The sequence below is a fragment of the Hemitrygon akajei genome, unplaced genomic scaffold (genome assembly GCF_048418815.1).
Source record: "Hemitrygon akajei unplaced genomic scaffold, sHemAka1.3 Scf000178, whole genome shotgun sequence".
Classification (NCBI taxonomy): domain Eukaryota; kingdom Metazoa; phylum Chordata; class Chondrichthyes; order Myliobatiformes; family Dasyatidae; genus Hemitrygon; species Hemitrygon akajei.
This window is the reverse complement of record NW_027332064.1, coordinates 307140-321284: the sequence shown is the minus strand read 5'-3', so window position 1 is coordinate 321284 and position 14145 is coordinate 307140.

Here is a 14145-nt window from a genome sequence, read left to right as displayed (position 1 = left end):
CAGATTGAATCTCCCTCCTCACCGTCCCATCACAAAAGCCTGGGGTCAGACACAGAGAGAATCTCCATCCACACCGTCCCATCACACATTGCCCGGGGTCAGACACAGAGTGAATCTCCTTCCACACCATCCCATCAAAAATTCCAGGGGTCAGACACAAAGTGAACCTCCCTCCACACCTTTCCATTACAAACTCCCGGGGTCAGACAAAGAGTGAATCTCCCTCCTCACCGTCCTATCACACACTCCCGGGGTCAGACACAGAGTGAATCTCCTTCCACACCGTTCCATCACAAATTCAAGGGTTCAGACATAGAGAGAATCTGCATCCACACCTTTCCATGACAAACTCACGGGGTCAGACAAAGAGTAAATCTCACTCCTCACGGTCCCATCACACACTCCCGGGGTCAGACACAGAGTGAATCTCCCTCCTCACCGTCCCATCACAAAATCCCGGGGTCAGACGCAGAGTGAATCTCCATCCTCACAGTCCCAACATACACTCTCGGGGTCAGACACAGAGTGAATCGCCCTCCTCACCGACCCATCACAAAAGCCAGGTGTCAGACACAGAGAGAATCTGCATCCAACCGTACCATCACACGTTCCCGGGGTCAGACAGAGAGTGAATCTCCCTCCTCACCGTCCCATCACAAAAGCCCGGGGTCAGACACAGAGTGAATCGCCCTGCTCACCGTCCCATCACAAAAGCCAGGTGTCAGACACAGAGTAAATCTCCCACAACACCGTCCCATCACAAAAGACCTGGGTCAGACACTGAGTGAACCTCCATCCAAACCGTACCATCACACATTGCCGGGGTCAGAAACATGAGTGAATCTCCTTCCACACCATCCCATCACAAATTCCAGGGGTCAGACCTAGAGAGAATCTGCATCCACACCTTTCCATGACAAACTCCCGGGGACAGACAAAGAGAAAATCTCCCTCCTCACCGTCCCATCACAAAAGCGCGGGGTCAGACACAGAGTGAATCTCCCTCTTCACCGTCCCATCACAAATTCCCAGGGTCAGACTTAGAGTGAATCTGCATCCACACCTATCCATCACAATCTCCCGGGGTGTGAAACAGAGTGAAACTCCCTCAACACCGTCCCATCACAAAAGACCTGGGTCAGACACTGAGTGAACCTGCATCCAAACAGTCCCATCACACATTGCCCGGGGTCAGACACAGAGTGAATATCCTTACACACCATCCCATCAAAAATTCCAGGGGTCAGACATAGAGAGAATCTGCATCCACACCTTTCCATGACAAACTCACGGGGTCAGACAAAGAGTAAATCTCACTCCTCACGGTCCCATCACACACTCCCGGGGTCAGACACAGAGTGAATCTGCATCCAAACCGTCCCATCACACGTTCCCGGGGTCAGACACAGAGTGAATCTCCCTCCTCACCGTCCTATCACACACTCCCGGGGTCAGAGACAGAGTGAATCTCCATCCACACCGTCCGATCACAAACTTCCGGGGTCAGACACAGAGTGAATCTCCCTCTTCACCGTCCCATCACAAAAGCCCGGGCTCAGACACAGAGTGAATCTCCCTCTTCACCGTCCCATCACAAATTCCCGGGGTCAGACATAGAGTGAATCTGCATCCACACCTATCCACCACAAACTCCAGGGGTGTGAAACAGAGTGAAACTCCCTCCTCACCGTCCCTTCACACACTCCCGGGGTCTGACACAGAGTTAATCTCCATCCAAACCGTCCCATCACAGGGTCCCGGGGTCAGACGCAGAGTGAATCTCCATCCTAACAGTCCCAACATACACTCTCGGGGTCAGATACAGAGTAAATCTCAATCCAACCGTCCCATCACACGTTCCCGGGGTCAGACAGAGATTGAATCTCCCTCCTCACCGTCCCATCACAAAAGCCCGGGGTCAGACACAGAGTGAATCTCCCTCCACACCGTCCCGTCACACACTCCCGGGGTCAGACTCGGAGTGAACCTCCATCCAAACCGTCCCATCACACGTTCCCGCGGTCAGAAACAGATTGAATCTCCCTCCTCACCGTCCCATCACAAAAGCCCGGGGTCAGACACAGAGTGAATCTCCCTCTTCACCGTCCCATCACACACTCCCGGGGTCAGACTCGGAGTGAACCTCCATCCAAACCGTCCCATCACACGTTCCCGCGGTCAGAAACAGATTGAATCTCCCTCCTCACCGTCCTATCACACACTCCCGGGGTCAGACACAGAGTGAATCTCCTTCCACACCGTTCCATCACAAATTCAAGGGGTCAGACATAGAGAGAATCTGCATCCACATCTTTCCATGACAAACTCCCGGGGTCAGACAAAGAGTGAATCTCCCTCCTCACCGTCCTATCACACACTCCCGGGGTCAGACACAGAGTGAATCTCCTTCCACACCGTTCCATCACAAATTCAAGGGGTCAGACATAGAGAGAATCTGCATCCACACCTTTCCATGACAAACTCACGGGGTCAGACAAAGAGTAAATCTCACTCCTCACGGTCCCATCACACACTCCAGGGGTCAGACTCAGAGTGAATCTCCCTCCTCACCGTCCTATCACACACTCCCGGGGTCAGACACAGAGTGAATCTCCATCCACACCGTCCCATCACAAACTTCCGGGGTCAGACACAGAGTGAATCTCCCTCCTCACCGTCCCATCACAAAAGCCCGGCGTCAGACACAGAGTGAATCTCCCTATTCACCGTCCCATCACACACTCCCGGGTTCAGACTCAGAGTGAACCTCCATCCAAACCGTTCCATCACACGATCCCGGGGTCAGAAACAGAGTGAATCTCCCTCCACATCGTCCCATCACAAAAGCCAGGGGTCAGACACAAAGTGAATATCCATCCAACCGTGCCATCACACGTTCCCGCGTTCAGAAACAGATTGAATCTCCCTCCTCACCGTCCCATCACAAAAGCCCGGGGTCAGACACAGAGAGAATCTCCATCCACACCGTCCCATCGCACATTGCCCGGGGTCAGACACAGAGTGAATCTCCTTCCACACCATCCCATCAAAAATTCCAGGGTTCAGACACAAAGTGAACCTCGCTCCACACCTTTCCATTACAAACTCCCGGGGTCAGACAAAGAGTGAATCTCCCTCCTCACCGTCCTATCACACACTCCCGGGGTAAGACACAGAGTGAATCTCCTTCCACACCGTTCCATCACAAATTCAAGGGGTCAGACATAGAGAGAATCTGCATCCACACCTTTCCATGACAAACTCACGGGGTCAGACAAAGAGTAAATCTCACACCTCACGGTCCCATCACACACTCCCGGGGTCAGACACAGAGTGAATCTCCATCCACACCGTCCTATCACACACTCCCGGGGTCAGACACAGAGTGAATCTCCTTCCACACCGTTCCATCACAAATTCAAGGGCTCAGACATAGAGAGAATCTGCATCCACACCTTTCCATGACAAACTCACGGGGTCAGACAAAGAGTAAATCTCACTCCTCACGGTCCCATCACACACTCCCGGGGTCAGACTCAGAGTGAATCTCCCTCCTCACCGTCCTATCACACACTCCCGGGGTCAGACACAGAGTGAATCTCCATCCACACCGTCCCATCACAAACTTCCGGGGTCAGACACAGAGTGAATCTCCCTCCTCACCGTCCCATCACAAAAGCCCGGCGTCAGACACAGAGTGAATCTCCCTATTCACCGTCCCATCACCCACTCCCGGGTTCAAACTCAGAGTGAACCTCCATCCAAACCGTTCCATCACACGATCCCGGGGTCAGACACAGAGAGAATCTCCATCCACACCGTCCCATCACACATTGCCCGGGGTCAGACACAGAGTGAATCTCCTTCCACACCATCCCATCAAAAATTCCAGGGGTCAGACACAAAGTGAACCTCCCTCCACACCTTTCCATTACAAACTCCCGGGGTCAGACAAAGAGTGAATCTCCCTCCTCACCGTCCTATCACACACTCCCGGGGTCAGACACAGAGTGAATCTCCTTCCACACCGTTCCATCACAAATTCAAGGGGTCAGACATAGAGAGAATCTGCATCCACACCATTCCATGACAAACTCACGGGGTCAGACAAAGAGTAAATCTCACACCTCACGGTCCCATCACACACTCCCGGGGTCAGACACAGAGTGAATCTCCCTCCTCACCGTCCTATCACACCCTCCCGGGGTCAGACTTAGAGTGAATCTGCATCCACACTTATCCATCACAAACTCCCGGGGTGTGAAACAGAGTGAAACTCCCTCCTCCCCGTCCCTTCACACACTCCCGGGGTCAGACACAGAGTGAATCTCCTTCCACACCGTTCCATCACAAATTCAAGGGGTCAGGCATAGAGAGAATCTGCATCCACACCTTTCCATGACAAACTCCCGGGGTCAGACAAAGAGTAAATCTCACTCCTCACGGTCCCATCACACACTCCCGGGGTCAGACACAGAGTGAATCTCCCTCCTCACCGTCCTATCACACACTCCCGGAGTCAGACACAGAGTGAATCTCCATCCACACCGTCCCATCACAAACTTCCGGGGTCAGACACAGAGTGAATCTCCCTCCTCACCGTCCCATCACAAAAGCCCGGCGTCAGACACAGAGTGAATCTCCCTATTCACCGTCCCATCACACACTCCCGGGTTCAGACTCAGAGTGAACCTCCATCCAAACCGTTTCATCACACGATCCCGGGGTCAGAAACAGATTGAATCTCCCTCCACATCGTCCCATCACAAAAGCCAGGGGTCAGACACAAAGTGAATCTCCATCCAACCGTCCCATCACACGTTCCCGCGGTCAGAAACAGATTGAATCTCCCTCCTCACCGTCCCATCACAAAAGCCTGGGGTCAGACACAGAGAGAATCTCCATCCACACCGTCCCATCACACATTGCCCGGGGTCAGACACAGAGTGAATCTCCTTCCGCACCATCCCATCAAAAATTCCAGGGGTCAGACACAAAGTGAACCTCCCTCCACACCTTTCCATTACAAACTCCCGGGGTCAGACAAAGAGTGAATCTCCCTCCTCACCGTCCTATCACACACTCCCGGGGTCAGACACAGAGTGAATCTCCTTCCACACCGTTCCATCACAAATTCAAGGGTTCAGACATAGAGAGAATCTGCATCCACACCTTTCCATGACAAACTCACGGGGTCAGACAAAGAGTAAATCTCACTCCTCACGGTCCCATCACACACTCCCGGGGTCAGACACAGAGTGAATCTCCCTCCTCACCGTCCCATCACAAAATCCCGGGGTCAGACGCAGAGTGAATCTCCATCCTCACAGTCCCAACATACACTCTCGGGGTCAGACACAGAGTGAATCGCCCTCCTCACCGACCCATCACAAAAGCCAGGTGTCAGACACAGAGAGAATCTGCATCCAACCGTACCATCACACGTTCCCGGGGTCAGACAGAGAGTGAATCTCCCTCCTCACCGTCCCATCACAAAAGCCCGGGGTCAGACACAGAGTGAATCGCCCTGCTCACCGTCCCATCACAAAAGCCAGGTGTCAGACACAGAGTAAATCTCCCACAACACCGTCCCATCACAAAAGACCTGGGTCAGACACTGAGTGAACCTCCATCCAAACCGTACCATCACACATTGCCGGGGTCAGAAACATGAGTGAATCTCCTTCCACACCATCCCATCACAAATTCCAGGGGTCAGACCTAGAGAGAATCTGCATCCACACCTTTCCATGACAAACTCCCGGGGACAGACAAAGAGAAAATCTCCCTCCTCACCGTCCCATCACAAAAGCCCGGGGTCAGACACAGAGTGAATCTCCCTCTTCACCGTCCCATCACAAATTCCCGGGGTCAGACTTAGAGTGAATCTGCATCCACACCTATCCATCACAATCACCCGGGGTGTGAAACAGAGTGAAACTACCTCCACACCGTCACATCACACACTCCCGGGGTCAGACACAGAGTGAATCTCCATCCACACCTATCCATCACAATCTCCCGGGGTGTGAAACAGAGTGAAACTCCCTCCACACCGTCCCATCACACACTCCCGGGGTCAGACACAGAGTGAATCTCCCTCCTCACCGTCCCATCACAAAATTCCAGGGGTCAGACATAGAGAGAATCTGCATCCACACCTTTCCATGACAAACTCACGGGGTCAGACAAAGAGTAAATCTCACTCCTCACGGTCCCATCACACACTCCCGGGGTCAGACACAGAGTGAATCTGCATCCAAACCGTCCCATCACACGTTCCCGGGGACAGACACAGAGTGAATCTCCCTCCTCACCGTCCCATCACACACTCCCGGGGTCAGACACAGAGTGAATCTCCATCCACACCGTCCGATCACAAACTTCCGGGGTTAGACACAGAGTGAATCTCCCTCTTCACCGTCCCATCACAAAAGCCCGGGCTCAGACACAGTGTGAATCTCCCTCTTCACCGTCCCATCACAAATTCCCGGGGTCAGACTTAGAGTGAATCTGCATCCACACCTATCCACCACAAACTCCCGGGGTGTGAAACAGAGTGAAACTCCCTCCTCACCGTCCCTTCACACGCTCCCGGGGTCTGACACAGAGTTAATCTCCATCCAAACCGTCCCATCACAGGGTCCCGGGGTCAGACGCAGAGTGAATCTCCATCTTAACAGTCCCAACATACACTCTCGGGGTCAGATACAGAGTAAATCTCAATCCGACCGTCCCATCACACGTTCCCGGGGTCAGACAGAGATTGACTCTCCCTCCTCACCGTCCCATCACAAAAGCCCGGGGTCAGACACAGAGTGAATCTCCCTCCACACCGTCCCGTCACACACTCCCGGGGTCAGAAACAGATTGAATCTCCCTCCTCACCGTCCCATCACAAAAGCCCGGGGTCAGAAACAGAGTGAATCTCCATCCAAACCGTCCCATCTCACATTGCTGTGGACAGACACAGATTGAATCTCCCTCCACACCGTCCCATCACAAAAGCCAGGGGTCAGACACAAAGTGAATCTCCATCCAACCGTCCCATCACACGTTCCCGCGGTCAGAAACAGATTGAATCTCCCTCCTCACCGTCCCATCACAAAAGCCCTGGGTCAGACTCGGAGTGAATCTCCATCCAAACCGTCCCATCTCACATTGCCGTGGTCAGACAGAGAGTGAATCTCCCTCCTCACCGTCCCATCACAAAAGCCCGTGGTCAGACACAGAGTGAATCTCCCTCCACACCGTCCCATCACAAAAGCCCTGGGTCAGACACTGAGTGAACCTGCATCCACACCGTCCCATCGCACATTGCCCGGGGTCAGACACAGAGTGAATCTCCTTCCACACCATCCCATCAAAAATTCCAGGAGTCAGACATAGAGAGAATCTGCATCCACACCTTTCCATGACAAACTCCCGGGGTCAGACAAAGAGTAAATCTCACTCCTCACGGTCCCATCACACACTCCCGGGGTCAGACACAGAGTGAATCTGCATCCAAACCGTCCCATCACACGTCCCCGGAGTCAGACACAGAGTGAATCTCCCCCCTCACCGTCCTATCACACACTCCCGGGGTCAGACACAGAGTGAATCTCCATCCACACCGTCCCATCACAATCTTCCGGGGTCATACACAGAGTGAACCTCCATCCAAACCGTTCCATCACACGTTCCCGGGGTCAGACAGAGAGTGAATCACCCTCCTCACCGACCCATCACAAAAGCCCGGGGTCAGACACAGAGTGAATCTGCCTCTTCACCGTCCCATCACACAATCCCGGGGTCAGACTCGGAGTGAACCTCCATCCAAACCGTCCCATCACACGTTCCCGCGGTCAGAAACAGATTGAATCTCCCTCCTCACCGTCCTATCACACACTCCCGGGGTCAGACACAGAGTGAATCTCCTTCCACACCGTTCCATCACAAATTCAAGGGGTCAGACATAGAGAGAATCTGCATCCACACCTTTCCATGACAAACTCACGGGGTCAGACAAAGAGTAAATCTCACTCCTCACGGTCCCATCACACACTCCCGGGGTCAGACTCAGAGTGAATCTCCCTCCTCACCGTCCTATCACACACTCCCGGGGTCAGACACAGAGTGAATCTCCATCCACACCGACCCATCACAAACTTCCGGGGTCAGACACAGAGTGAATCTCCCTCCTCACCGTCCCATCACAAAAGCCCGGCGTCAGACACAGAGTGAATCTCCCTATTCACCGTCCCATCACACACTCCCGGGTTCAGACTCAGAGTGAACCTCCATCCAAACCGTTCCATCACACGATCCCGGGGTCAGAAACAGATTGAATCTCCCTCCACATCGTCCCATCACAAAAGCCAGGGGTCAGACACAAAGTGAATCTCCATCCAACCGTCCCATCACACGTTCCCGCGGTCAGAAACAGATTGCATCTCCCTCCTCACCGTCCCATCACAAAAGCCCGGGGTCAGACACAGAGAGAATCTCCATCCACACCGTCCCATCGCACATTGCCCGGGGTCAGACACAGAGTGAATCTCCTTCCACACCATCCCATCAAAAATTCCAGGGGTCAGACACAAAGTGAACCTCCCTCCACACCTTTCCATTACAAACTCCCGGGTTCAGACAAAGAGTGAATCTCCCTCCTCACCGTCCTATCACACACTCCCGGGGTGAGACACAGAGTGAATCTCCTTCCACACCGTTCCATCACAAATTCAAGGGGGCAGACATAGAGAGAATCTGCATCCACACCTTTCCATGACAAACTCCCGGGGTCAGACAAAGAGTAAATCTCACTCCTCACGGTCCCATCACACACTCCCGGGGTCAGACACAGAGTGAATCTCCCTCCTCACCGTCCTATCACACACTCCCGGGGTCAGACACAGAGTGAATCTCCATCCACACCGTCCCATCACAAACATCCGGGGTCAGACACAGATTGAATCTCCCTCCTCACCGTCCCATCACAAAAGCCCGGCGTCAGACACAGAGTGAATCTCCCTATTCACCGTCCCATCACACACTCCCGGGTTCAGACTCAGAGTGATCCTCCATCCAAACCGTTCCATCACACGATCCCGGGGTCAGAAACAGATTGAATCTCCCTCCACATCGTCCCATCACAAAAGCCAGGGGTCAGACACAAAGTGAATCTCCATCCAACCGTCCCATCACACGTTCCCGCGGTCAGAAACAGATTGAATCTCCCTCCTCCCCGTCCCATCACAAAAGCCCGGGGTCAGACACAGAGAGAATCTCCATCCACACCGTCCCATCACACATTGCCCGGGGTCAGACACAGAGTGAATCTCCTTCCACACCATCCCATCAAAAATTCCAGGGGTCAGACACAAAGTGAACCTCCCTCCACACCTTTCCATTACAAACTCCCGGGGTCAGACAAAGAGTGAATCTCCCTCCTCACCGTCCTATCACACACTCCCGGGGTCAGACACAGAGTGAATCTCCTTCCACACCGTTCCATCACAAATTCAAGGGGTCAGACATAGAGAGAATCTGCATCCACACCATTCCATGACAAACTCACGGGGTCAGAGAAAGAGTAAATCTCACTCCTCACGGTCCCATGACACACTCCCGGGGTCAGACACAGAGTGAATCTCCCTCCTCACCGTCCTATCACAGGGTCCCGGGCTCAGACGCAGAGTGAATCTCCATGCTAACAGTCCCAACATACACTCTCGGGGTCAGATACAGAGTAAATCTCAATCCAACCGTCCCATCACACGTTCCCGGGGTCAGACACAGAGTGAATCTCCTTCCACACCGTTCCATCACAAATTCAAGGGGTCAGACATAGAGAGAATCTGCATCCACACCATTCCATGACAAACTCACGGGGTCAGACAAAGAGTAAATCTCACTCCTCACGGTCCCATGACACACTCCCGGGGTCTGACACAGAGTGAATCTCCATCCAAACCGTCCCATCACAGGGTCCCGGGCTCAGACGCAGAGTGAATCTCCATGCTAACAGTCCCAACATACACTCTCGGGGTCAGATACAGAGTAAATCTCAATCCAACCGTCCCATCACACGTTCCCGGTGTCAGACAGAGATTGAATCTCCCTCCTCACCGTCCCATCACAAAATTCCAGGGGTCAGACATAGAGAGAATCTGCATCCACACCTTTCCATGACAAACTCCCGGGGTCAGACAAAGAGTGAATCTCCCTCCTCACCGTCCTATCACACACTCCCGGGGTCAGACACAGAGTGAATCTCCATCCACACCGTCCCATCACAAACTTCCGGGGTCAGACACAGAGTGAATCTCCCTCCTCACCGTCCCATCACAAAAGCCCGGCGTCAGACACAGAGTGAATCTCCCTATTCACCGTCCCATCACACACTCCCGGGTTCAGACTCAGAGTGAACCTCCATCCAAACCGTTCCATCACACTATCCCGGGGTCAGAAACAGATTGAATCTGCCTCCACATCGTGCCATCACAAAAGCCAGGGGTCAGACACAAAGTGAATCTCCATCCAACCGTCCCATCACACGTTCCCGCGGTCAGAAACAGATTGAATCTCCCTCCTCACCGTCCCATCACAAAAGCCCGGGGTCAGACACAGAGAGAATCTCCATCCAAACCGTCCCATCTCACATTGCCGTGGTCAGACACAGATTGAATCTCCCTCCACACCGTCACATCATAAACTCCAGGGGTCAGACACAAAGTGAACCTCCCTCCACACAATCCCATCACAAATTCCAGGGGTCAGACATAGAGTAAATCTCCCTCCTCACCGTCCCATCACAAAAGCCCGGGCTCAGACACAGAGTGAATCTCCCTCTTCACCGTCCCATCACATATTACCGGGGTCAGACTTAGAGTGAATCTGCATCCACACCTATCCATCACAAACGCCCGAGGTGTGAAACAGAGTGAAACTCCCTCCTCACCGTCACTTCACACACTCCCTGGGTCTGACACAGAGTGAATCTCCATCCAAACCGTCCCATCACAGGGTCCCGGGGTCAGATGCAGAGTGAATCTCCATCCTAACAGTCCCAACATACACTCTCGGGGTCAGATACAGAGTAAATCTCAATCCAACCGTCCCATCACACGTTCCCGGGGTCAGACAGAGATTGAATCTCCCTCCTCACCGTCCCATCACAAAATTCCAGGGGTCAGACATAGAGAGAATCTGCATCCACACCTTTCCATGAAAAACTCCCGGGGTCAGACAAAGAGTGAATCTCCCTCCTCACCGTCCTATCACACACTCCCGGGGTCAGACACAGAGTGAATCTCCATCCACACCGACCCATCACAAACTTCCGGGGTCAGACACAGAGTGAATCTCCCTCCTCACCGTCCCATCACAAAAGCCCGGCGTCAGACACAGAGTGAATCTCCCTATTCACCGTCCCATCACACACTCCCGGGTTCAGACTCAGAGTGAACCTCCATCCAAACCGTTCCATCACACGATCCCGGGGTCAGAAACAGATTGAATCTCCCTCCACATCGTCCCATCACAAAAGCCAGGGGTCAGACACAAAGTGAATCTCCATCCAACCGTCCCATCACACGTTCCCGCGGTCAGAAACAGATTGCATCTCCCTCCTCACCGTCCCATCACAAAAGCCCGGGGTCAGACACAGAGAGAATCTCCATCCACACCGTCCCATCGCACATTGCCCGGGGTCAGACACAGAGTGAATCTCCTTCCACACCATCCCATCAAAAATTCCAGGGGTCAGACACAAAGTGAACCTCCCTCCACACCTTTCCATTACAAATTCCCGGGTTCAGACAAAGAGTGAATCTCCCTCCTCACCGTCCTATCACACACTCCCGGGGTGAGACACAGAGTGAATCTCCTTCCACACCGTTCCATCACAAATTCAAGGGGGCAGACATAGAGAGAATCTGCATCCACACCTTTCCATGACAAACTCCCGGGGTCAGACAAAGAGTAAATCTCACTCCTCACGGTCCCATCACACACTCCCGGGGTCAGACACAGAGTGAATCTCCCTCCTCACCGTCCTATCACACACTCCCGGGGTCAGACACAGAGTGAATCTCCATCCACACCGTCCCATCACAAACATCCGGGGTCAGACACAGATTGAATCTCCCTCCTCACCGTCCCATCACAAAAGCCCGGCGTCAGACACAGAGTGAATCTCCCTATTCACCGTCCCATCACACACTCCCGGGTTCAGACTCAGAGTGATCCTCCATCCAAACCGTTCCATCACACGATCCCGGGGTCAGAAACAGATTGAATCTCCCTCCACATCGTCCCATCACAAAAGCCAGGGGTCAGACACAAAGTGAATCTCCATCCAACCGTCCCATCACACGTTCCCGCGGTCAGAAACAGATTGAATCTCCCTCCTCCCCGTCCCATCACAAAAGCCCGGGGTCAGACACAGAGAGAATCTCCATCCACACCGTCCCATCACACATTGCCCGGGGTCAGACACAGAGTGAATCTCCTTCCACACCATCCCATCAAAAATTCCAGGGGTCAGACACAAAGTGAACCTCCCTCCACACCTTTCCATTACAAACTCCCGGGGTCAGACAAAGAGTGAATCTCCCTCCTCACCGTCCTATCACACACTCCCGGGGTCAGACACAGAGTGAATCTCCTTCCACACCGTTCCATCACAAATTCAAGGGGTCAGACATAGAGAGAATCTGCATCCACACCATTCCATGACAAACTCACGGGGTCAGAGAAAGAGTAAATCTCACTCCTCACGGTCCCATGACACACTCCCGGGGTCAGACACAGAGTGAATCTCCCTCCTCACCGTCCTATCACAGGGTCCCGGGCTCAGACGCAGAGTGAATCTCCATGCTAACAGTCCCAACATACACTCTCGGGGTCAGATACAGAGTAAATCTCAATCCAACCGTCCCATCACACGTTCCCGGGGTCAGACACAGAGTGAATCTCCTTCCACACCGTTCCATCACAAATTCAAGGGGTCAGACATAGAGAGAATCTGCATCCACACCATTCCATGACAAACTCACGGGGTCAGACAAAGAGTAAATCTCACTCCTCACGGTCCCATGACACACTCCCGGGGTCTGACACAGAGTGAATCTCCATCCAAACCGTCCCATCACAGGGTCCCGGGCTCAGACGCAGAGTGAATCTCCATGCTAACAGTCCCAACATACACTCTCGGGGTCAGATACAGAGTAAATCTCAATCCAACCGTCCCATCACACGTTCCCGGTGTCAGACAGAGATTGAATCTCCCTCCTCACCGTCCCATCACAAAATTCCAGGGGTCAGACATAGAGAGAATCTGCATCCACACCTTTCCATGACAAACTCCCGGGGTCAGACAAAGAGTGAATCTCCCTCCTCACCGTCCTATCACACACTCCCGGGGTCAGACACAGAGTGAATCTCCATCCACACCGTCCCATCACAAACTTCCGGGGTCAGACACAGAGTGAATCTCCCTCCTCACCGTCCCATCACAAAAGCCCGGCGTCAGACACAGAGTGAATCTCCCTATTCACCGTCCCATCACACACTCCCGGGTTCAGACTCAGAGTGAACCTCCATCCAAACCGTTCCATCACACTATCCCGGGGTCAGAAACAGATTGAATCTGCCTCCACATCGTGCCATCACAAAAGCCAGGGGTCAGACACAAAGTGAATCTCCATCCAACCGTCCCATCACACGTTCCCGCGGTCAGAAACAGATTGAATCTCCCTCCTCACCGTCCCATCACAAAAGCCCGGGGTCAGACACAGAGAGAATCTCCATCCAAACCGTCCCATCTCACATTGCCGTGGTCAGACACAGATTGAATCTCCCTCCACACCGTCACATCATAAACTCCAGGGGTCAGACACAAAGTGAACCTCCCTCCACACAATCCCATCACAAATTCCAGGGGTCAGACATAGAGTAAATCTCCCTCCTCACCGTCCCATCACAAAAGCCCGGGCTCAGACACAGAGTGAATCTCCCTCTTCACCGTCCCATCACATATTACCGGGGTCAGACTTAGAGTGAATCTGCATCCACACCTATCCATCACAAACGCCCGAGGTGTGAAACAGAGTGAAACTCCCTCCTCACCGTCACTTCACACACTCCCTGGGTCTGACACAG